Source organism: Bos javanicus, chromosome 9, assembly GCF_032452875.1.
Source record: "Bos javanicus breed banteng chromosome 9, ARS-OSU_banteng_1.0, whole genome shotgun sequence".
Classification (NCBI taxonomy): Eukaryota; Metazoa; Chordata; class Mammalia; order Artiodactyla; family Bovidae; genus Bos; species Bos javanicus.
This window is the reverse complement of record NC_083876.1, coordinates 55,035,412-55,060,248: the sequence shown is the minus strand read 5'-3', so window position 1 is coordinate 55,060,248 and position 24,837 is coordinate 55,035,412. Positions and strand designations below refer to the sequence as shown.

Here is a 24,837-nt window from a genome sequence, read left to right as displayed (position 1 = left end):
GCCATGATCTTTGTTTTCTGAATGTTGAGCTTTGAGAGAGTCATTTCCTAGGCAGGTTGATAAGGAGTCTAGGGGTCCCCAAGGAGAGAGGTGTCTGGAATTCTCAAGGAGGAAGGACAAACTTTTTTTCTTTCTCCACATTCCTTAGGATTATATAACAATAATGTATCCTGCCTAAGGACAGTCTTTGGATTCAACCTTCTGTTATCTTAAAATGTTAATTATGGGAGTAGACCTGGTCTTTACAAGGATGTATCTTGCCTGAGGACAGTGTTATCTTAAAATGTAAATTATGGGAGTAGGTCTGATGAGGTCTTTACAACCTCCAGACATTCTTTGGATTATATAACCTCATTGTTAACACTAGCAGGCGGGTACTCTTTCTACTCCCTTCTGATGCCTATGTCAGAAGCTTTCTCTATCTCCTTTATACTTTAATAAAACTGTATTACACAAAAGCTCCGAGCGATCAAGCCTTGTCTCTGGCCCCGGATTGAAATGTTCTCCTCCGGGGGCCAAGAATCCCGGTGTATTCGTGTGATTCAACAACAACCTTTCAGCTTTAAGCCAACTTTTTCACTCTCCACTTTCACTTTCATCAAGAGGCTTTTTAGTTCCTCTTCACTTTCTGCCATAAGGGTGGTGTCATCTGCATATCTGAGGTTATTGATATTTCTCCGACAATCTTGATTCCAGCTTGTGGTTCTTCCAGCCCAGCGTTTCTCATGATGTACTCTGCATGTAAGTTAAATAAACAGGGTGACAATATAAGCCTACCTAGGTATACCAATTGGTCTACACCAGGTAGACCAATAAGCCTATCTGATATCAAATCTCCCTATAATTGGAAATCTCCCATTCCCCCTGGGAGTGAAAACTATCAGTAAGTTTTGTTGAAAGTAGCCCTACAAGGTTCAGTGTTACTCTAGGATCTTGCTTCAGTCTTAATAGTCCCCTATCCAGTAAACCACTGATATCTATGTTACTGACTTGAGGTTATTTCTTTGATATTGAAGCTGAGCAAGCACAGAATTTGTAGGACTTTCCTGGAGTTTTTTGTTAATTTTTTAAAATAAAAATTAAGGTCTTAATAAATACAGTACCCTGATAACAAAAACTACAATAGTTACTTCTTTTGCAGTCTACACACACAATTTCTTGTGTGTTCTTGATTTTGATAACTTGGTTACTTTTCTTATATATCTTATTGATACTGCTTCTAATATATTATATTAGAAATTATTTTGCCTCTTAAACCATTGCCTGTGTAGAATAAAATCATACCATCAATTTTTAAAAACTAGGACAACTGATCCCAATTTAAAATTAAGAGCCACAGACTTTAAAAGGCCTACTTTAATATTCTGTTCACATTCTGCAAATTTATCACAGTGAAGCTACAAAAGGCACTTCAATAGTACTGAATTTGAATTTTGGAAAAACCTTGGACTGAGGATTTAGTTTCCACCTTGAATAAAATTAACATATCTACTAACAAAGAAAAATAAACCCAAGGAAGTAAATAGACGTTAATAATGATGAAAAGGATATGCTTGTCAAAACATGGGCTCTAATGATTATTTTACACAATTACCATCACTTTGATAGCCTTTAAATAATGATTTACCATCATCTCTTCAAACAAGACCATGAATTTCAATGTAAGGGATCAGACAATTAGCGCATCTAAACTAAAACCTGTGTGTGGTAGGTGCCGGCGGGCTGTTTGAGGGAAAGGCTAAACAAATTATACCTATGCCCTGCTCTACACAGCATGGGATACTCTTCCTGACTTAAACAGATGATATGCGTATACTGAATGGCTTCTAATTACTGTTTTAATGATCTTATCTTTCATAGCTACCACACAGTAACCATTTAAACAGAGAGCGAATAGATATGCTTCATAATCACTTCTGTACAATTTTCTACCAGTATTTAAGATTCCTTTTCATACATGTATACATTTGTTAAGTTACTACATATCTACCATTGACTTGGTTTAGAATACAAGGGCATTGCTACTACCAAGTAAATTTTATTTTCTAGCCCCCGAATAACTGAGTATACAAATTGATATGGAATAATGTATATGCTGTATAGTTTGATTTTGCTTGTTCTGTTGTTAAGAAAACATGAGATCTGCTTAAGCATGGACTCACCAGTTCAAAGATGCTGTATTTTCATTAGTTCTTCATGGTATGTGCTTGCAGGTAATGCCTATTATTTCAGCATGTAAGATTATAAATTGGAGGTGTCAAAGACTGTGGTGAGCAGTAGTCAAGTTAATAACTAGCTACAGCTTCCAATCTTTCAAAAATACACTTGGTAGAGAGGTGGGACTAAGTAATAATTGGTGACATAGTATACTAATTTTTTTTTAATAAAGTTAAATCTGTCTTTGAACTTTCTAAATATTCTCTGTATATCGTTTAACAGTGACATTTTGTATTTACTTAGTGCCTGAATTTAGACATTAAAAAATCTTTGTACACATTCATTTTCTAAGCCAATGAAATCAGGAGTATTATCCTTGTTTTTCATTAGGTAGATGTTCAACACATTTTAGAAACTGATTCAAAATTAAATAATGAGTCAGTTACAGATAGACTTCATCACTTCATCCACCAAAATATTTATTAATGTGAAGTACAATGCTTATTATTTTTATATAAAATTTGTATAATTATTATGTTAGCTAAAAATATTGATAAGCTAAAACTATAAGTTAAGAGTTTCTTTCTCCAACATAAGCCAAAATAGTGTATTTTTTTTTCTTCTTTTTCCTAAACAAGTTGTTATATTTATGAGTAGAGGAATGCCAGTAGTTCCCATCTTTGTAATTATATTGATCAGGGAAGAATTATTGTCTCATTCATGGTATGTCTTCAGGTTCAGTAAAAAAGTCAGTCATTTGACTTTTGTATAAATTGCTTAGAAGATGCCCAGTGTTATCAAATATATTAGGTAAAAGTATTTTTGATATTGATCAGTTTGGAGAGGCTGAAGTGATCTATCTGTGTACTTGTCTTTAAATTTAAAAAGGCCTTATAACTCGAGTTGTGGTTTTAGGAAATCTGTCCAAGTTTATGTTTCCTAGTCAAAAGTAACACTTGTGTAGAAATTACTTTAGCAGAGGTTGATGACTATGTACAGAAATATATATATGCATATATATGTATATAAATATATACATATATGTACATATATGTATGTATGCATGTGTGCATGTATATGTATATATATATCCACATACATATATAGGTATATAATATATACAGATGAGTATACATTCATATATATTTCCTAGCTGACAGGGCCTAGAAGGAATCTAGGCTTATATATATATATATATATATATACACACATGTGTATAGACCTATGTATATATACATATATATATATACATTCAATATATATACTATATATACTGTATATACATTCAATTACTATATATACATTCAATGCCATAAATTTCCGTTTAGCTACTGCTTTTGCTATATCTCACAAATTTTGATGTTATGTTTGTTTTCAATTTCATTTAGTTCAAATAATTTTTCTTGCAATTTCTTCTTTGACTAGTGTTATTTAGAAGTGTTTTTTCTAATCTCAATGTTCTCTGAGATTTTGCAGTTATCTTTCTGTTTTTTATTTAACTTAATTCCACTGTGTGTGAGAGCAGACAAAGTATAATCTCTGTTCTTTGAAATGTATTAAGGTGAGTTTTAGGTTTTAGAATGTGGTCTGCTTTGGTGAGTACCACGCATGAGCTTGAGAATAACATGTTTTTTGAGACTGTTGGATAATAGTCTCTAGATGCAATTTATATCCATTGATTAATGGTGGTATAGAGTTCAACTATGTCTTTATTGATTTTCTGCCTGCTGGATTGCTCCATTTCTGATAGGAGGGTGCTGAAGTCTCCAACTATGAGAGTATGTTCATCTGTTTCTCTCTGTAGTTCTGTTTTTGCCTCACATGGTTTGATGCTCTGGTGTTAATATACACATTAAGAACTGTATGTCTTCTTAGAGAATTAACTTCTTTATCATTATGTAATGCACTTTATCATCTCTGATGACTTTCCTACTTTTAAGTCTGATCTTTCTAAAATTAATATAGCTACTCTAGCTTTCTTTTGATTAGTGTTAAAATGGTGTATTTTCCTCTGTACCTTCGATTTTTATCTATGAGTTTTTATATTTAAGATGGATTTCTTGTAGACAACATACAATTGGGTCATATATTTTGATGCACTCTACAGTTGAGGCATTTAGACCATAAGTGTTCAAAATTATTATTGATATAATGTATTAATATCTAATATACTTGTTGCTGTCATTGGCTTTGTTCTTTACTTCTATTTTTGTCATTCACTCATTTTTTGCTTCTGGTGATGTTACTTGACCATGTAAAAATGTTTGTGTATTTGACTGTGTCTGGTCTTGGTTGTAGCATGTGGGATCTTTGATCTTCATTAGGGCATGTGTGCTCTAGTTCTCAGACCAGAAATTGAACCCAGGCCCCCTGCATTGGGGACTTGAAGTTTTAGGCACTGGACCACCAGGAAAGTCCCACATGAACATTTTATATATCATTTATTTTTTTTTATATTTCATTATATTTCATTTCTCTTCCTTAACCGTATCAGTTATACTTTTCTTTTACTTCCCTTGGTCACCCTAGAGTTTGCAATATACATTTACAACTAATTTCAGTAAACTTTCCAATAACACCATAATATTGGACAGATAGTATGAGTACTTTATAATTAAAAAATAATGCTAATTGCTTCCCCCTGTGCCTTGCAGCATGTGCCATCACTCACTTTGGTTTTATTTAACCATACCCAGGTATGGTTAAATACATTGAGTGTATCATTGAATACATTGTTGCTTTATTTTGAACAAGCTGTTATCTGTTAGATCAATTAAGGAAAAGAAATATACTGGTGATGTGTGGAGAGGGTAAGCAATCTACAGTCATATGATTAGATCTTAGTGTTTTAGTGTCTCTGGACTGTGAACTTTATAAGTGTTTCTCAGTTTTTTTTTTTCTCTCCCTTTAATTAGGACAGGATGGTTAGAGTGGGCTGGAGTTGGCTAATTTTCCTTCACCAGGTCAATCAGGCTTTGGTTAACTAGTTTCTCCTGAGGGCAGACCTTATTAAGAAGAACAGAGTGCTCTGGTTTATTTCAAAATAGTTTCATTCCCATTCCCACTGCCAGAAGCCAGAGAGGATTTTTCTCCAGTTTTTACTGTGGAAAGTTTATGGAGATTCTGGAAGTAAATCTCACAATATTGTAGGGGGCCCGTATGAGTAGATCTCCCAAGATTTTTTTAACTCTCAGAGTTGTCCACACTGGGTCTCCAGTGATTCTTCAATTAACAGTTCTGGATTTCCTCCCTTGACACTGGTTCCTGCCGTGGTTTCTGCTAGCAGGTCTCTGCTCAGGTAAGCCAGGACTTCCCTGTATTTGCCTGACACTCCAATCTTGGGGCAGCAAATTGCCCTGTGTCTTCCCTTTTCTTAGAAATCCAAAAAGAGTTTTTGGATTTTTAAGTTTTTTCAGCTTTCTACTAGTTGTTAGGACTCAGAGGCAATTTCTAAGCACCTTACATGAAACTGAATACTGGAAGTTCCTACTTTCATTTTTTAATGATCTTGTGGGCTCCAAGAAATCCTTATATCATGTAGTCTTGTTTTTTTTTCTTCTAAATAATTTACATATTTATTTGTCATATTTTGGCCTAAAAATCCTAGAACTGAAATAATTTATAAAATTTAGAATCTATTTTTGTATGTAGCATGAGTTAAGGATTTACTTCCTTTTTGTGTCTGTATCCGAGTGTGCTAGAAAAAAATTATTGGGTGATCCATTCTTGACCTTTTGATTGAAAGTATCCTATCCATAACATCATCATCTTATATAGGGGTTCATCATGTTCTGTTCTTTTGTCTATTGATGAAAAGGCTTTCAAACCCTGTGCTGAAATCATTATATTTCTATAATCAGTGTTAATATTTTTTAGGAAAGCCTCCAAATTTTCACACTTCTTCAAGGTTGCTTGAGCATATTTTTTTATATTTTCCTACAATCATATGACAAAAATCCATTGAAAATATGAATTTTGGTAAATATTCAGTTAATTTTAATATTACAGAAAAATTGATCATTTTTTATCATCACTCCTTTTTATCTAAGATGATGATGTAAGTTTTCATTCATTTAAAAGTTTTGTGACTTTAAATACTTCTCGTTTTCCCTGTAATGATCTATATATACTGAGTTATTTATGATGTAACCTCTATTGTTGCTAATGTTGAAGACATTATCTTTCATTTTTAAATACTTTCTCTATTTTTACTTGGATACTCAATTAGATATGATTTCTATATATTGACCTCATAGCTAATATGTAAATAATTGTGCACCTGTTTTTCCCCTGGTAATTGTCTTAGATATATATTTCAACAATCTTATCACCTTAAATAAGACCAGTTGCTTCTTCTCAGTCTTTACACATTCCATTATTATTACTTTCTTATTTTCTGTAATGTTAACTAGAAATACTGATAGCAGGCATGTTTGACTTGTTTCTGATTTTAATCAGAATGCTTTAAATGGTGCATAATTACAAATGGTGCACATTATATGGATGTTGTAGATAAGAAAATTATATTTAGGAAGTTTCTTACTAAAATATTAAATCATGCACAGTTCTTGAATATTACAAATGTTTTTACTAAGTATTGAAATGATTGTGTGTATATGTGCCCATAACATTTATATATGCTTATTATACAATTTGAATTTATATAATTGTCAAAATTTTGAAGAATCTCAAAGTTTTACCCTGTTTGCCTGTTGCTGATTGAGAGATGATGGCAGAAGACAAGATACCTTTGAGTCAGTGGCAAAGAGCTTTCTGAAGGCAGAGCAGGCAGTATGAGCATCAGCGTGTCTGTGCTGGTCCCCCTTGCTCCCAAGCCCCACACACTGATGTGACGGGGCTCACGATGCTAAGAACACAATGGGTTTGTGTCACAGTCTAAGAATGTAGGGCAGGTGCTCAGCAAGTTTTAATAAAAGAGAAAACACTGTAGCAAGCCAAAACAAACCAATTCTTCTGCCACATACGGTGAGCAATTACAAAGTAGTCATTCCATAGTTGCCTTGACCTATTTACTTGCTTATGTGACTAGCTATAGAAATTCTTAACATATGTAAATTTAATTGTATATAATAATGTAATATTGGATGTATTTTTGAACATACTGAGGGCTTTTGCAAAGTGCTACTCTGTAAGATGGGTTTCTAATTTCCCTTATTAATATTTTTCTTGTGTAGCATAGATAATTTAAATGAGCTTATTTACCTTGTAAAAGGAATTAGATTGGACTTTTCCATTTCCTAGAAAAATTTCCAAAAGCTAAAATGTATTCTTAAAACTTTGGCCACCTCATGTGAAGAGTTGACTCATTGGAAAAGACTCTGATGCTGGGAAGGATTGGGGGCAAGAGAAGAAGGGGACAACAGAGGATGAGATGGCTGGATGGCATCACTGACTTGATGGACGTGAGTCTCAGTGAACTCTGGGAGTTGGTGATGGACAGGGAGACCTGGCGTGCTGCGATTCATGGGGTCGCAAAGAGTCAGACACGACTGAGCGACTGATCTGATCTGATCTGATTCTTAAAACTTTGGTAGGAGTAATTAATTAGTTCTTTTGGAAAGATATATAACCATTAATTAAATGTCTATATGAGTTGTGTTTTTTCAGTAAATTTATATATATCAGTATATATATATATATAAAATATATATTTATATATATATTAAATAGATATCATTACAAATAATGTTTAGTCAGAAATTTCATCCTGTTATTTGTTTTATAAGATTGTTCTGAAAGCATAATATATACATAAATGTATAGAAAGAGGATGAATTTAGAATGTTGGAAGTATTTTACAAGTTTATAATACTTGGTTGGGCTGGACACTCTGACCAAAGTTTATATATTTTATCTGTTTTTATTTAAAGAATTATTTAGAGATTATTTCATGACAACTTTCAATTGCTTAAGTAACAGCTTTACAATTAAGCAATATGAAGTTTGCATTTACAAGAACTTGGAAGAAAAATGTCCTTTTAATTTTGACAGTTTGGTATTTTACAAATACCAGGGATGCTATTGGTGCAATATTATCTTTGTAAGAATAAGTTATATGCAACTATTGTCCTTGAGTATTCAGTTTCATCAGAATATCCTCTAGCTGTGCAACACATTTTCATGTTGTGGGTTTATACAGTGGTTTAACTGAGCATAGTAAAAATTTTTAAAATTTGAGGTTCATTCTACTATCCTGGGATTTGACAGGACAATTTAAGAATACTCCAATAGAATATATAATGACCTATGAAACTTTTCTGTATTTCATTCCAATCCCAAAGAAAGACAATGCCAAAGAATGCCCAAATTACCACACAATTGCACTCATCTAACAAGCTAGTAAAGTAATGCTCAAAATTCTCCAAGCTAGGCTTCAACAGTCTGTGAACCCTGTACTTCCAATGTTCAAGCTGGATTTAGAAAAGGCAGAGGAACCAGAGATCAAATTGCCAACATCCGCTGGATCATCGAAAAAGCAAGAGAGTTCCAGAAAAATACTACTTCTGCTTTATCAAATACGCCAAAGCCTTTGACTGTGTGGACCACAACAAACTGTGAAAAATTCATAAAGAGATAGGAATACCAGAGCACCTGACGTGCCTTTTGAGAAATCTGTATGCAAGTCAGGAAGCAACTGTTAGAACTGGACATTGAACACCAGAGTAGTTCCAGATAGGAAAAGGAATACGTCAAGGCTGTATATTGTAACCCTATTATTTAGCTTATATGCAGAGTACATCATGAGAAATGCTAGGCTGGATGAAGCACAAGCTAGAATCAAGATTGCTGGGAGAAATATCCATAAGCTCAGATATGCAGATGACACCACCCTTATGGCAGAAAGCAAAGAAGAACTAAAGAGCCTCTTGAGGAAAGTGAAAGAGGAGAATGAAAAAGTTGGCTTAAAAGTCAACATTCAGAAAACAAAGATCATGACATCCTGTCCCGTCACTTCATGGCAAATATATGGGGAAACAGTGGAAACAGTGTCAGACTTTATTTTTGGGGCTCCAAAATCACTGCAAATGGTGACTGCTGCCATGAAATTAAAAGACACTTACTCCTTGGAAGAAAAGTTTTGACCAAACTAGATAGCATATTAAAAAGCAGAGACATTACTTTGCCAACAAAGGTCCATCTAGTCAGGGCTATGGTTTTTCCTGTGGTCATGTATGGATGTGAGAGCTGGACTGTGAAGAAAGCTGTCAGTTCAGTTCAGTCACTCAGTCGTGTTTGACTATGACCCCATGAATCGCAGCATGCCAGGCCTCCCTGTCCACCTCCCTGTCCATCACCAACCCAGAGTTCACTCAGACTCACGTCCATCGAGTCAGTGATGCCATCCAGCCATCTCATCCTCTGGCATCCCCTTCTCCTCCTGCCCCCAATCCTTCCCAGCATCAGAGTCTTTTCCAGTGAGTCAACTTTTCACATGAGGTGGCCAAAGTACTGGACTTTCAGCTTTAGCATCATTCCTTCCAAAGAAATCGCAGGGCTGATCTCCTTCAGAATGGACTGGTTGGATCTCTTTGCAGTCCAAAGGACTCTCAAAAGTCTTCTCCAACACCACAGTTCAAAAGCTGAGCGCCACTGATGCTTTTGAACTGTGGTGTTGGAGAAGACTCTTTGGAGTCCCTTCAACTGCAAGGAGATCCAACATGTACATCCTAAAGGAAATCAGTCCTGAATATTCATTGAAAGGACTGATGCTGAAGCTGAAACTCCAATACTCTGGCCACCTGATGTGAAGAACTGACTTATTTGAAAAGACCCTGATGCTGGGAAAGATTGAAGGCAGGAGGAAAAGGGGATGACAGAGGATCAGATGCTTGGATGGCATTACCGACTCAATGGACATGAGTTTGAGTAAACTCTGGGAGTTCATGATGGACAAGGAGGCCTGGCATGCTGCAGGCCATGGGTTTGCAAAGAGTCAGACACAACTGAGCAACTGAACTGTACTGAACTCTTGTTCATTTCATGTAGATTTTAACAATAGTAATTGCAAGAGGACCTTGAAGTTTATTACAGATATCAGAAAAATAATGAGATTCCTAAGATAGTTCTAGATAGTTACTGAAGTATTTTCAAAATTATTAGGTGTCTTAGAGTTCAGAGAAGGCAATGGCACCCCACTCCAGTACTCTTGCCTGGAAAATCCCATGGATGGAGGAAACGACTGAGCGACTTCACTTTCGCTTTTCACTTTCATGCATTGGAGAAGGAAATGGCAACCCACTCCGGTGCTCTTGCCTGGAGAATCCCAGGGACGGGGGAGCCTGGTGAGCTGCCGTCTATGGGGTCGCACAGAGTTGGACAGGACTGACACGACTTAGCAGCAGCAGCAGCAGTGGCAGAGTTCTAACCAGTATAAGATGTATGGTAAATACTCCTGATGGTCATCCATGATGTTTGCTTTATAAGGAAAAAGCTTTAGAAAATTAGGGTTTTTTTCTACGCTTTACAGAGACATGAAAAAAAAAAAAATTGAAGAGAGGAGAGCATTATGGAAGCTTGAGAATTACCCCAAGTTTGAGAATTGCAACGGTGATAAGTAGATTGACTGGTTTTTACACTTGGACATCACAAAATATACCATGATTACACTCTGCATTCGCACTGCTTTCAGGGGATTTTCTATGAGTTACAGTGGTAAAAGTGAACCCTCTAGTTGTGCGTTCAGATGTCTTAAGACTATGTGCTAATCTCTCTGTGATTCCTTTCCCAAAAGACCACTTGGTTGCAAATCCTGGTGTCTGTTTTGCCTGCAATACAGAGGAAGAAATAACATTTTGGGAGTATCTGGCCAGCTCAGGAGGGGAAGAGGAAAATTGAAGGAGGGGATGGAAACCAGGTCAGGAATAGTAAAGTGACTACAAAGTCAATATTTAGTTGGATCAATGGCCCATGGCAGCGTCTCTAGTCAGGTAGAGTCTGATCTGATCTTGTCCCAGATTACCCTTCTCCTTCGAGTCACCACAGAACCCAAAACTTTATGTACCAGGCCTGCAAGTCTGCTTCTCCAGAGTGCTTTTAAAAAGTGTGCTTTAAATACACAACTTTATTACCTCACTGTAAGTTAGATTTTCTTGTGAATGATTTCTAATTTTTTGTGTCTAAGAAGGTGAATTTTACCTTTTCCTTTAAATTGCTATGACTTATTTATCTAATGCATGGTCAGTTTATAATGTTCCAAGTATTCTAGTAGAGAAGATGTATTCTGTAATTCTTGGGTACAATGATTTTATGTAGCCACCAGAATAAGCTATGAATTGTATGGTGCCAATCTACACTTCTTTTTTCTGGTTTTTTTTGTTAGCTTTATCTTTAATTATTGAGGGAGTAAATGACAGTATAGTTTTCTCTAAGGATATCTTATATTTTCCTCCTATAATTTGCAACTAAGTAAACCTATATGCATTTGTAATTTTATATATTATATACCAAATCAATTGAGCTGCATTTCCTCTATTTTTTTATTTTTTGAGTGTCATGTATAATATAAGGAATCTAGTTCTTAAAATGTTGGAGTGGAGAGTTTACTACTCTGTCTATTTAATAGTGTTTTCATTTGAACTATTTTTCTTCTTAGTCCAATTTTTTAAATTTAACTTTTCATAAATTAATAAAGTTCATCTAGATTATTGAATTCATTGGCATATCTTTTGCATTTTTATTTTAAAAGAATTTTTATCAGAGGTGTTGCTTGACAATAATTCATTCATACTATATTTATTGAGCCCCTAGCATATGAAAGAACATATGAAACTTACATTCTATTGGTAATAATGGATGGTGATAGAAATAAACAATAAAGATGATATGATGAATGGTTTTGAAAACAATGTATGGAAGATGGTGGAGGAAAAGAAAATGCAGCAAAGAAGGGCATTTAGTGGTTTTGTTGTTTAACAGAGGATATTCAGAAAAGGCTCCTTGGTAAGATATACTTGTCAAAAGCCTTCCAGAAGTGATGGAGGGAGCCGTCCAATTATCTGGACAATAAGCCTCTCTGACTGGGAAGTACTGAGCGCAAAGGACAGAGAGTGGGGAGCTTTTTGTACATTCATGGAGCATAAGGAGAGCAGTATAGCTGAGTAATGAAGTTAATAAAAGGAGAGCAGTTGGAAGATGAGGTCAGAGAGATAATCAGGGGCCAGGCTTGAGGGATGCTTATACTGTTGTAAAGCCTTGACTCAAAATAGTTCTGGTCTGGATGATATATTTTATTTACTCTAGCTGAACCAGGGCTGCTATAACAAATTCCCGTTATCTGGGTATCTTAAAATAACAAAAGTCATTCTTCGATGGTTCAGGAGGCCAGAGTATGAAATCAGGATGTCGGTAGGTTGATTCCTTCTGGAGTTTCTGAGGAAGAAACCATCCCAAGCCTCTTTTAGCTTTTGATGGTCTCTGGACATCCTTGGTGTCCCGTGTCTCTTCCAGGTTCTGGTATCTCTGGGTTTTCTTCAGTGTGGAAACAGAATTCTAATCTCTGCTTTAACCTTCAAGTGAACTTCTTTGCTGTATGAGTCTCTGCGTGTCCTCTCCTATTCTTAGAAGAACACTAGGCATTGGATTTACAGCCCACCCTTTTTCGGTCTGGGGCTCCCCTAGTGGTTCAGTGGTAAAGAATCCACCTGCCAAGCAGGAGACATGGGTTCCATCCCTGGGTCAGGAAGATCCCTGGAGAAGGATGTGATGAACCACTCCAGTATTCTTGCCTGGGAAATCCCATGGACAGAGGAACCCGATGGGCCATAGACCATGGGGTCACAAACAGTAGGATGCTATTTAGCAACTAAAGAACAACTACTATTTCAGTATGACCTCCTTTTAAATAATTACCTCAGTAAGGACTTTATTTCCAAATAAGATCACATTTTACATTTAGAAGAGAGGGGACTGTTCAACCCACTACACTAGCCAAAGATGAATCAATAACAGTTTTCTTCCCTGTGTCCAATCCCATTTGCAGGAAACATCTACCATTGCTTACTGTCAGGGGTATTTCAACCAGCGGCTCTTGCATTGCTCTTGGGCTGGTCTGACTTTACGGAACTCAACCATGTTATTTTCTGGAGGTGTTTCTTGTTGAAGGTCAAGCACCAATCCAGCCCCAACAAACTGCAGGAGACACAGGTCCCATTCTTCTCATATTCTGCTCTTTAGTTTATTAGCACTGGGGCTCAAAGTTTTCTGTATCTCAGCCAATATTCATCCAGAGGAGGGGGCTGATCTCTCCTTTTCAAAAGCACCTCCACTCTGTACATGGTAAGGAGAAAGGAGGAACAGGAATGAACAACATTCCGGCAGCTTCTTGCAAAGTAATCCTCTTTCCTGACTTTCCTCTACCAGTTACCCCATCATATGACTTTAGGTAAGCTGAAGGATGAGGTATAATTTCCCAGTACCCTCTTAGTAAATTCTCACAAAGGACCCAGCAACTTTTAGAATGGTCTGATCTCTTTACACCCTTTATTTTAAGCTCAATGGCCCTCAATCAAAACTGAGACAGCTGAAAAAATTTTATTTGGCATTCTGATATAGAAGAACTAAAAAATGTAGCAAAGATGTGTTCTTGTCCATCATTCTTATACACCCAGTTTAGGGATCTTCAAGTTTAGGAGAGTGATATATCCCCAATCCTAACATAAAACAGCAGCAATATAAATACAAAATGTCATATTCAAATTCCAGGATTCATAAACATCCAAATGTTTTAATGTCCTCAGTTTAATTAATGGGGCCAGAAATGAACACATACCACACTGTGAGGAATAAGAATGTTATAATAGAAATTGGAACAAATTATGTTGGTATGAACACTTAAAGCTGTGAATGTTATCCTAGGTGTCTGAAAATAGCAGTGAAACCATTTTGAAGACCATGAGTCAAAGAACCACATGCTTACCCAGAGACTGCTGCCGCTAAGTCGCTTCAGTTGTGTCCAACCCGGTGCGACCCCATAGATGGCAGCCCACCAGGCTCCCCCATCCCTGGGATTCTCTAGGCAAGAATACTGGAGTGGGTTACCATTTCCTTCTCCAATGTATGAAAGTGAAAAATCAAAGTGAAGTCCCTCAGTCATGTCCGACTCTTAGCAACCCCATGGACTGCAGCCTACCAGGCTCCTCCGTCCTTGGGATTTTCCAGGCAAGAGTACTGGAGTGGGGTGCCATTGCCTTCTCCGACTCAAAGACTGCTGCTGCTGCTGCTAAGTTGCTTCAGTTGTGTCCAACTCTGTGATACCCCAGAGACGGCAGCCCACCAGGCTCCCCCCACCCCTGGGATTCTCCAGGCAAGAACACTGGAGTGGGTTGCCACTTCCTTCTCCAGTGCATGAAAGTGAAAAGTGAAAGTGAAGTCCCTCAGTCGTGTCCGACTCTTAGCAACCCCATGGACTGCAGCCTACCAGGCTCCTCCATCCATGGGATTTTCCAGGCAAGAGTACTGGAGTGGGGTGCCATTGCCTTCTCCGACTCAAAGATTAAGAGATGTAAAAATGAATGATTGACTAATAATTGCAAATAACTTCTGTCTTAATCATAGAATTTATACAAATTAACTGTTAAATGTTCTAAAATATACAAAAATACAAAGAAAATCTATCAGATAAGAGTTAACATTTAAGATTTTGATAGATATTGTTTCACATTCACATATTTAATTGTTAAGGAAAATATTTTATAAAGTTAACTTTTACATCAGTGTATTTATACCATATATGCTGCTTGCTATCTATTTTGTTATATGCTTAGTCCCAACTTTTTCCTGTGTCATTATATGATCTTCTGAAGAATTACCTCTTTTTTTTTTTTTAATTTTTATTATCAGTTCAGTCGCTCAGTTGTGTCCGACTCTTTGCGACCCTATTAACTGTAGCACGCCAGGCCTCCCTGTCTATCACCAACTCCCCGAGTTTACACAAACTCATGTCCACTGAGTAAGCAATGCCATCCAACCATCTCATCCTCTGTCGTCCCCTTCTCCTCTTGCCTTCAATCTTTCCCAGCATCAGGGTCTTTCCCAGTGAGTCAGTTCTTTGCATCAGGTGGCCAAAGTATTGGAGTTTCAGCTTCAGCATCAGTCCTTCCAATGAACACTCAGGACTGATCTCCTTTAGGATGGACTGGTTGGATTTCCTTGCAGTCCAAGGGACTCTCAAGAGTCTTTTCCAACACCACAGTTCAAAAGCATCAATTCTTCAGCACTCAGCTTTCTTCACAGTCCAACTCTCACATCCATACATGACTACTGGAAAAACCGTAGCCTTTACTAGATGGACCTTTATTGGCAATGTAATGTCTCTGCTTTTTAACATGCTGTCTAGTTTGGTCATAACTTTTCTTCCAGGGAGTAAGCGTCTTTTTATATCATGGCTTCAGTCACCATCTGCAGTGATTTTGGAACCCAAGAAAATAAAGTCTGTCACTGTTTCCACTGTTTCTCCATCTATTTGCCATGAAGTGATGCAACCAGATGCCATATTCTTAGTTTTCTGAATGTTGAGCTTTAAGCCAGCTTTTCACTTTATTCAAAAATACACAAAGGTAGAATACTATAATGAGCAGCATCATTTGTATATGCATGGTTCATCTACTGTCTTCCTATTATTTTTCATTTTTGTTCCTAGAGTACTGTTAAGAAAACTTAAATCATTTTACCTGTAAATACTTCAACGTGCATTTCTAATATTGAGGATTTGGGGAAATTCAACTTTGATACCATAATTGTGCCTTACAAAATTAACAATAATCTCCTAGTATTCATTAATAAAACGTTTGCTATTTTCTCAGTTGCCTCAAACATTTATTTTTATGGTTCTCTTCTTCAAATCAGTACACATTGAATTGGTTGGTATGTCTGATACATCAGTTTAAACCTTTTACAGGTTTATATTCCTTTATTTTTTCATCCTTTTTCTTTTTGTAGAAAAGTAAATAGATTTTTGGACCATATAATTTTCCATATTCTGGATATGACCAATTTCATCCTTATGTTGTCATTTGGCATACTCCTCTCCCTACTGTATTTCCTGTAAACTGCTACTTAGATCCTCAGTTTTTATTAGATATAGGTTTACTTTTTTACTGACAAGAAAAATTTTTATCCAGTGTTCTATGTTCTTCCTATTGTGTTGCATGAGATGAAAGACAGTGTCTGACTTAACCACAGTTATATCACTTCCAGTGACCACCAAGAAGTTAAATAATTGTAATATACTTTTCTTTCCTTTAAAAAAAAAAAAAATTCCCTGATCTTAGCCATTGGGCACCTAAAATGTGCTTCAAGGAATTTTACAAAGTTATAGTGTAAATGGCATCTAATAATGATAATAATGTTATTATAAAAGACATACATTGTAAATAAGGACTCAACAAAGGAATTTTGTGGGGCTTGTCTTCCTTGAGTAATTATCTACTCTGGGTCCCACTCAATTTAAGATACAAAAAAATCTAGGATCTGGTTGCAGTCTTTCTGAATTAAGGTCTGCATGGGAGGTGTAATATAACCTGGGAATGATTCAAAATTATTATTAAAACTTATCATTGCTCAATTAAACTTTTAAACAAGTGTGTTTGAATTAAACTTTCCCTAAGGGGAAGTTGGTGGGCTGCCATCTATAGGTTCGCACAGAGTCGGACATGACTGAAGTGATTTAGCAGCAGCAGCAGCAGCAACAAGGGGAAGTTGTGATTTATAATGCAGTTAAATGATCATGAAGTACTTACAGTATCTACAATTATGAATGCTCGCCTATAAATGACGTTGAGGAATTTCTATACTTACTTAGCAATTATACTGGGTTCTCAATATTTGCTCTTCAGAACTCTCTTCTGTGTATGGTATGGTTCCAGAGCAGAGGTGGTTGTTACCTGCTATGCTACTGAGCCCTCCATGGCTAAGAAAGCTTCATAGTCTTAAGGTGAAATATCAGCAGTTATTATTTCCTAACCCTAACTTGAAAGTAAATGAGAGCTTCCTGTTCTGAAAGCATATTCAAACTGTTACTTCCCAGTTCCATAGATGTCATTACTTTCTGAAATGTATGATGAAGTAGTCCAGCAACATGTGACATTTCTGTAAGATCAAAGAGTGCAATGTAAGTGGCTCAGTGTTTTGGTCGTATTCTCTTCTATGTCAGTTATGGACCTTCAAATCAAACTGTAGCTGAGCAGCACAGAACCCGGTGCCTCCCAGACTAGCACTCTGTCTCTCATTCTGTTCTGTTTCTCTTATTTATCTCATTCCTCCTTTTCTCTGAAAATCAGCTTCAGTCTTTCAGATTAAATCAATCTGTAACTATGACCTTTATCAATTTCTTAGTGGCTTTATCATAAGACAGTGTTGGGTTCAGATTCAAATATTAGATTTACCAGAGAGGAAGGCAGGCAGGCAGGCAAATTGATTTAGGCATAAATCTGGTAAATATGTGCTGGTTTAATTTTTGACAGAAGTGCCAGGTGATTCAAAAGAAAAGGAAAATATTTTTCAAAAAATGGTGCTGAAATAATTGGATACCGTAAACTGAAAAAAACCCTCAAACCACATCTCACATAATTATACATAAATTAACTCAAATGAACCACAGACTCAGGATAACACATGAAATTTTAAAGAGAGTAAAAGCATGGGAGAAAATCTTTGTAAACCTGGGTTAGAGAAAGACTTATCAGATGCAATACTAAAAGTATTATGCATAAAATGACACTTTGGTTTTCATTAAATTAAAAACTTCTGTTTGAAAGATACTATAAAAATCAAAAGATAAGCTTCAGGCTGGGAGAAAATATTTATAAATCATTTATCTTAGAGAGAATTTGTATGCAGATTATATAAAGAACTCAAAAAGAGTAAAGCAACCAAAAAAAAAAAAAAAAAAAAAGCTGAGCAAAAGATCTGAACAAACATTTCACCAAAAAGATGCACTGATGCAAATATGCAGCTAAAAAGAAACTCAGCTTCCTTAGTTATTAGAGAAATGCAAAAACACAATGAGATGCCATTGTTTACCTATTAAATTGGCTTAAAGCAAACAAACTGACAGTCTCCAGCATTGGCAAAGATGTCCAAAGTTAAGTTTCAAAATGGTAATCCGAAAGAGTAATCAACTTTTCTCATTCTCACTTTCCACATATAAAATCTGGCTGTTAATGTCTACCTATCCTTTATTGGACTGTTCTAAGAAACAAATGCAAAATACGTAGGAAACATTTTATAAAATACTAAGTACTTTACTAATGTAAGAAATATTATTGTAGTGTAATTTCAGTGAGGTTAATAGGAAAGAATCAAAACATAAATGCTGAAAGCATAATGATAATCCATTGGTATACGAGGTATAGTTATATCATTAATTATACAAAACTCTTGAAATAAAAGAACATCATTATCAAGTAACCATAGCAATGATGTTAATGTGAGTAATTGCTTTTTTTCATAAAATTGTTGGTCCAGAATATCAAGAAATGTTACTAGCCAATTTAATGGTATAGATATTATGCATGTACAAACTATCTCTATTTGCCATTTAAGACAAACTTAGATAGTAATTATTTCAAGGTTTGCCTTCAAAATAGCCTACATTTAATAAAAATGTTCATTATACACATATATTTTCCTTTTCTTTGCTTCTGTATCCGATCAGTCACTATAAAGCAGATTGATCATACATTGAGCTGTACTGTTCTGCAAAGAAAAGATGAAATAAAATGACTCCCAATCTAAAGAAAAAAATTAAAATGTCAACAGTCCCTTGGTGACAGTTTTAAATGAATCTTTAAAAGAAGCTTATTTTGGAAAGCCTTCTGGTCACCCCCAATTACTATGGTTGCCTTGGTTGTGACAGCTGGTGTATAATCTTTGATTACACTGTCATTAAAATGTCTTTTATACCTTTTTTAATGCCATCAACACACCATTTGCTTTTCAAATCACACCCTAAAGTGGGTGGATCATGGGCATTGAGGTATCTATGAAGTTTCTAAGCCTTTTTCACTTTTAGGAGCTGGTAAATTCAGACACAATATGGGAATCTGATACTGCTCCAGCTCTGATATACTAAATTTATCCTAGAATTTTTTTAAACATCTACTCACATTTTTGATCTTTTTTCCCTTCTATCTATCTCAACAGGAAAAAAAAATTAATTTCATTAGATTTCATCAATGTACCTTGTTGAAAATGGTAGTAATGAGGTCAGGACAGAAGTGCAGCCACCAAGCACATCAATTACAGCTTCACAGGGAAAAACCACAATTGTTTCATAGCCTTAGACCACATCTTTAACCCAGTCATCTGGCATGAAAATTTGCACCAATGAAGCAGAAGAGCACACAGAGTCAACTCAGTGCTATAGACAGGAAATTAATGAGGAATCGGAAGGTCTTTTTTTTTTTTTCTCTCTCTTTTTAACCTTTTTACTGATCATATGGTTTAAAACAATAAATTCAGATAACTTCATTGAATCCCAGTTTCTTTGAAAGTAAAATGAGGATGATAACTTCTTCTTTTTTTGTCTTAGAGTTGCTCTGATACACATATTGATATCATATGATAATATGGAAAGCTTGTAGTATAATACATTCTTTGTGGTAGTGGCACCTCTGATGCATACATGCCTACACTCAGTCATGTCTCACTCTGTGACCCCATGGACTGTAGCCTGTAAGTCTCTTTTGACCGTGGAATTCTCCAGGCAAGAATACTGGAGTGGATAGCCATTTCCTTCTCTAAGGGATCTTCCCAACCTAGGGATCAAATCCAGGTCTCTGTAGAGTGGTACCTCTACAACAAGTTAATCAGAAGAGGTCTTGAGTTCTAAGTGGCTCAGCAACCTGGGTCTCATAAAAGGACTACTGATCAGGCCAGTTGAGGCAGTTCTGTGTCTGCTTGTGTCTTCAACTGCACATTCAGGCAGGAATCCACTTCAAATGTTCATTAGGGAAAAAAGAAAGATTTTTTTAATCAGTTTTCAAAAACAGTTTGAAAAAAATGATGCTATGATTCCATTTTTTTCTTCATTGGAAAGATTATTAAATAGTTCAAAAGATGACAAAATCTTAAAAAAAATATGTCTTAGTAAATTGTTTTCAATAAGAGAACTTCAGTTACTTAAGGGACTGAAATGTTGATAGAAATGAGTACACAGAAGTTACTACAAGATTTCAAGAAATATGAAAGAAATATATTTAAATGCTGTAGTATCTTTTTAATGTTTTTAATTATCTATATTTTGCTTTTTGCTGTGTAAACAGTGGTTTTCTAGTGCTGATTAAAATATCTCATTGGTGATGTCTTGGAATAATGCAAACCAACAAACTTAACAGTAATTGAATATATTAGTAAAGAGATTAAAAAGCTTTAAATCATGACATTCTTGTGGGAAAATGTAATATGAGTTCTTTAATTGGGAAAAGGCTAGAAATTTCAGTTTTAAAACTTAAAACAATTACTCATGATGTGTGTTACAATTATATTATTTGAAAAGAACCATCTATTTGCTATATCATTTACTGCATTTCTTATTTGAAGCTCAGATTTCACTGAGATTTCTAGGCTCTTTTTTGAGTATGGGAAACTTTCCAATCATCAAGTGCTTATTGCTTTTAAGGTATATCCTTGTCAATATCTCTGCTATTTCACACTATATTTCCTCCACACCTCATCATGAAGCACTCATCCAGTTCCAGTGATTTACTGCTGGTGAATTTCTAAAGTTGCATCATGAATTCCTTCATAGAGACTTTGCTCTCTGCTAAATCCACACTGATTTTCCATGAAAAGTGCATTTGAAATTGGAATTTTCCCATCATTACACATAGTAAAGTCTCATGTAAAACACTGAAGTATTGAACTAGTTCCCTTTTTACATACTAGATATTTAGAGGGCCTGTGATTATAAATGCAGGCTTTGCTTTAAGTATATATTGGTTCTGAAATAGGTTCTCTTTTTAACCATATTCCAAATAATAAAACCTATGTGAATTATTCATAATAAAGGGAGATAACTTTTGGTGATATTATGTTAAAAATCATTCTAGAAAAGAGTGAATTCTGAAAATCCTGCCATCTGTTATCAATTAAATTCAAAATTTGTAAATGACTGACGTAGACAGGGTAGTGAGTATAAACAAGTAAGAATTATGATTGCTTTTAGGGAGTTTATTTTCTGTGTAGTAAAATAATTTAAGCATATGCATAACTACTAATAAATATCTGATAAATGACTGAATTGAGGCGTTAGGAAACCTATGAATTGGGGATGAAAGCACTCCTTGAAACTTTCCTAATTTCCAAAAAGAGAGTTTCCTCAATGCTGTGGGATCTAAATGTTAAAACTAAATGTTATAGAACAGGGCCTATTTTTAGCCAAATTTATTGGTGTTTTGAACAGGACGTAATGTATAGGTCTCTGTTATTGATTGAGGCCAAGATTAAGGAATGGACATAGTATACACATTAGAGTGGTTTTTAAAAAGCTTAAGTCTTAATGAATGAAATTGTAAGTAAGTTATTGACTGACCAAAGCAGTGTTCAGAAAACCAGCCAAATCCTAGGGTCCCTGGAAGGATCATTCACCATCTATTTGATGATCTGGAGATCTGAATGTGATGACAAGTATATAGTCATGCAAGCAAAGGAGTAATGGCCCTTTCTCCTTGAGTCTGTGAAACCTTAACCATTTTAGAGATATAAAAACTTGCAGATTACCTGTCTAGCAGTATGTGATAAGCCAGCACATATTGAGAGTATCATGAAAGAAAATGAAGTAATGACATAAATAATATAAAAATGTGTAAGGAAGGAAAAATGACGGAAAAATCCTGACTCTATGTGAAGCTCAATCTATGAGAACAGCAGTCTCCATCTCTTGCAGATTTATCTACTCATGACCACAGATGATGGCTTGTAACACCTTAAGGTATTTCTAACAATTGAATGAGTGTGTGCATGTTTTTTAAATCAACAGATGCTTAAAATGGTGTTACAAGTCTGCCACTTGTTGTATTGTTTCTTTTTTCACTATGTCAATGTGATTCTCTTAAAACTTTGCTCAGCAGTTATCTAATCCAGAAAGATAATGTTAAGGGACACACCTCTTTGCTACTAATGTACATTCAATTACAGCATGTTTTAAGTTGTAGTGATTTAACCCTGGCTTAAAATGTTGGAATGAATACAAGCAAGTACTTCCATCCTTAGCACAGGTAGACTACCACACGTCTTTCTCTCAACCCTGAATTCTCAGTGTCCCTTTCTGTCCACTATCCCAGGCATGAACGTGTCTAAAGCCTGCTAGCCCCCTTCCATGTTCTCAGTTTCCTGACAATGAGAAAGAACCAATTTAACTTGAACTTTAAATGACCAATAATGAGAGTCAATATAGTACTCTTTGGGTTTCCTCGGTGGCTCAGCTGGTAAAGAACCTGCCTGCCAATGCAGGAGATTCAAGAGACAAGTGTTTGATCCCTGGATTGGGAAGATGCCCTGGAGAAGGAAATGGCAACCCACTCCAGTATTCTTGCCTGGGAAATCCCATGGACAGAGGATCTTTGTGGGATACAGTCAATGGGGTTGCAAAGAGTCAGACATGACTGAGTGTGCATTCACACACAGTTAAAGACACATGTATTTAAACATCTGTTTAAATAAGTCCTTCCTAAAGGACATTGAATCTTTAAATTGTAAACTATACCTCACTCACAGGTTGATTTGAAAAGAGTTTTTAAATAGAGACAATTCTTGGTTCATCTCAAAATCATGATACTCCTCACTACATCTACACACAATCTCAGCCCTCATTAAATAGGATAGCTTGGTTTTGAAAACACAGGCCTCCAAGAATCAGCTCAGCACTTATCTTGAGCATCAGTTACATCCTTACCCATTTATCAGGTGGTAGTAACCCACTCCAGTGTTCTTGCCTGGAGAATCCCAGGGACAGGTGAGCCTGGTGGGCTGCCGTCTATGGGGTCGCACAGAATCGGACACAACTGAAGCGACTTAGCAGCAGCAGCAGCAGCAGCAGCATGTGACTAATAGCCTTTTTCTTTACATTGAGTGAGTGATAGTCGCTCAGTCATGTCTGACTCTTTGCGAGCTCATGGACTGTAGCCCACCAGGCTCCTTTGCCTATGGGATTTTCCAGGCAAGAATACTAGAGTGGGTTGCCATTTCCTTCCCCAGGGAATCTTCCCAACCCAGGGATCAAACATGAGTCTCCTGCACTGCAGACATTCTTTACCATCTGAACCACCAGGGAAACCTTTCTTTACAATAGCAATACTTTATTTTACTCAATATTCCTAATCACATTACCTAAAACTACTGGATAACGTTTCTCATCTAAACTATCTAATGCCTTGATAAGAAACTGAGGATTAAGTTTGAATATGAAGGAAATATTGAGAGTTAGAATTAAAGATAGTGATAATATTTTATTATTTAAGCATATTTCTATAAAGCTTTGTTTGATAGTGAGATAATTCTTAATAAAACTCCCAAGTCCTCAAACATATTAAACAGCCTTTGTGCACTTTGGTCTCTTATCTACATTTCTATTTCTCTTACTCTAGCTTATTAATTTATAGCTTCTATCAATGTAACTTTTTTGAAACTCTGTCTCACCAAGTTAACGATTATCCCTTAGTACTGAATACTTTTTCAACATACTTTGTACATTCACATTTTCTCTGGTGATCTTGATCCAGGTATTTACACCCTGCTTACTAAAAAACTCTCCTCTTTGTTTCTGTGATAGCTCATAATTCTCTTTAGATTTATTTTTATTCACAAAACCCTTTAAATGTTGGTATGCCTTTGCTCACTTCACACTCACTCATTTAGTGATCCCACTCTGACTTAACACTTCACTCTTGACCTGTGTGCTAGTGACTATTGCAAATGTTCCCATGAACTGAAATCCACAGATCCAGCTGTTGACTGCACATTTTGCCACTTAGATATACATAGGTGTCTCCAACTCAACATGCCCAAATTAGAACCCATCAGTTGTTGAACTGCTGCATCAGTCACTTTGCCAAAATAAATATCTCATAAGAATGAATAATTTTATGCTTTTGAATTCTCTGTCAGATTGAAAGCTGAGTATAGAAAAATACCTATTTTTATTAAAGTATAGTTGATTTAAAATATTGTGTTTCAGATGTACAATATGTTGATTTTTTAGGTTTTTGAAACACATTATATTACTTTAAAGGTTATTAGAAAATATTGGGCATAATTCCCTGTGCTATATAGTAAATCCTTGTTGACTTATCTATTTTATGTGCAGTAGTTTCTATGCTTCTTCATATATAAAGATATATATTTATACCTAGGAGTGGAATTGCTGGATCATTTGGACTTCCCTGGTGGCTCAGATGGTAAAGCGTCTGCCTACAACGCAGGAGACCTAGGTTCAATCCCTGGGTCAGGGAAGATCTCCTGGAGAAGGAAATGGCAACCCCCTCCAGTATTCTTGCCTGGAAATTCTTGCTATGGAAAACCCCATAGATGGAGGAGCTGGTAGGCTACATTCCATGGAGCCGCAAAGAGTCGGACATGACTGAGCAACTTCACTTTCACTTTCTTTAATTCTGTTTTTAGTATTTTGAAGACCCTGCATATGGTTCTCCATAGTGGCTATACCAA

General features: G+C 35.9%; 1 non-coding gene across 1 annotated transcript; it reads left to right on the top strand.

Annotated features, from left to right (window-relative positions):
- The first annotated feature begins 24,551 nt into the window (after nt 1-24,551).
- Nucleotides 24,552-24,624, top strand: TRNAC-ACA (transfer RNA cysteine (anticodon ACA)). The gene has a single exon. It is a non-coding gene; the product is annotated as a tRNA-Cys (tRNA).
- Nucleotides 24,625-24,837: the final 213 nt, after the last annotated feature.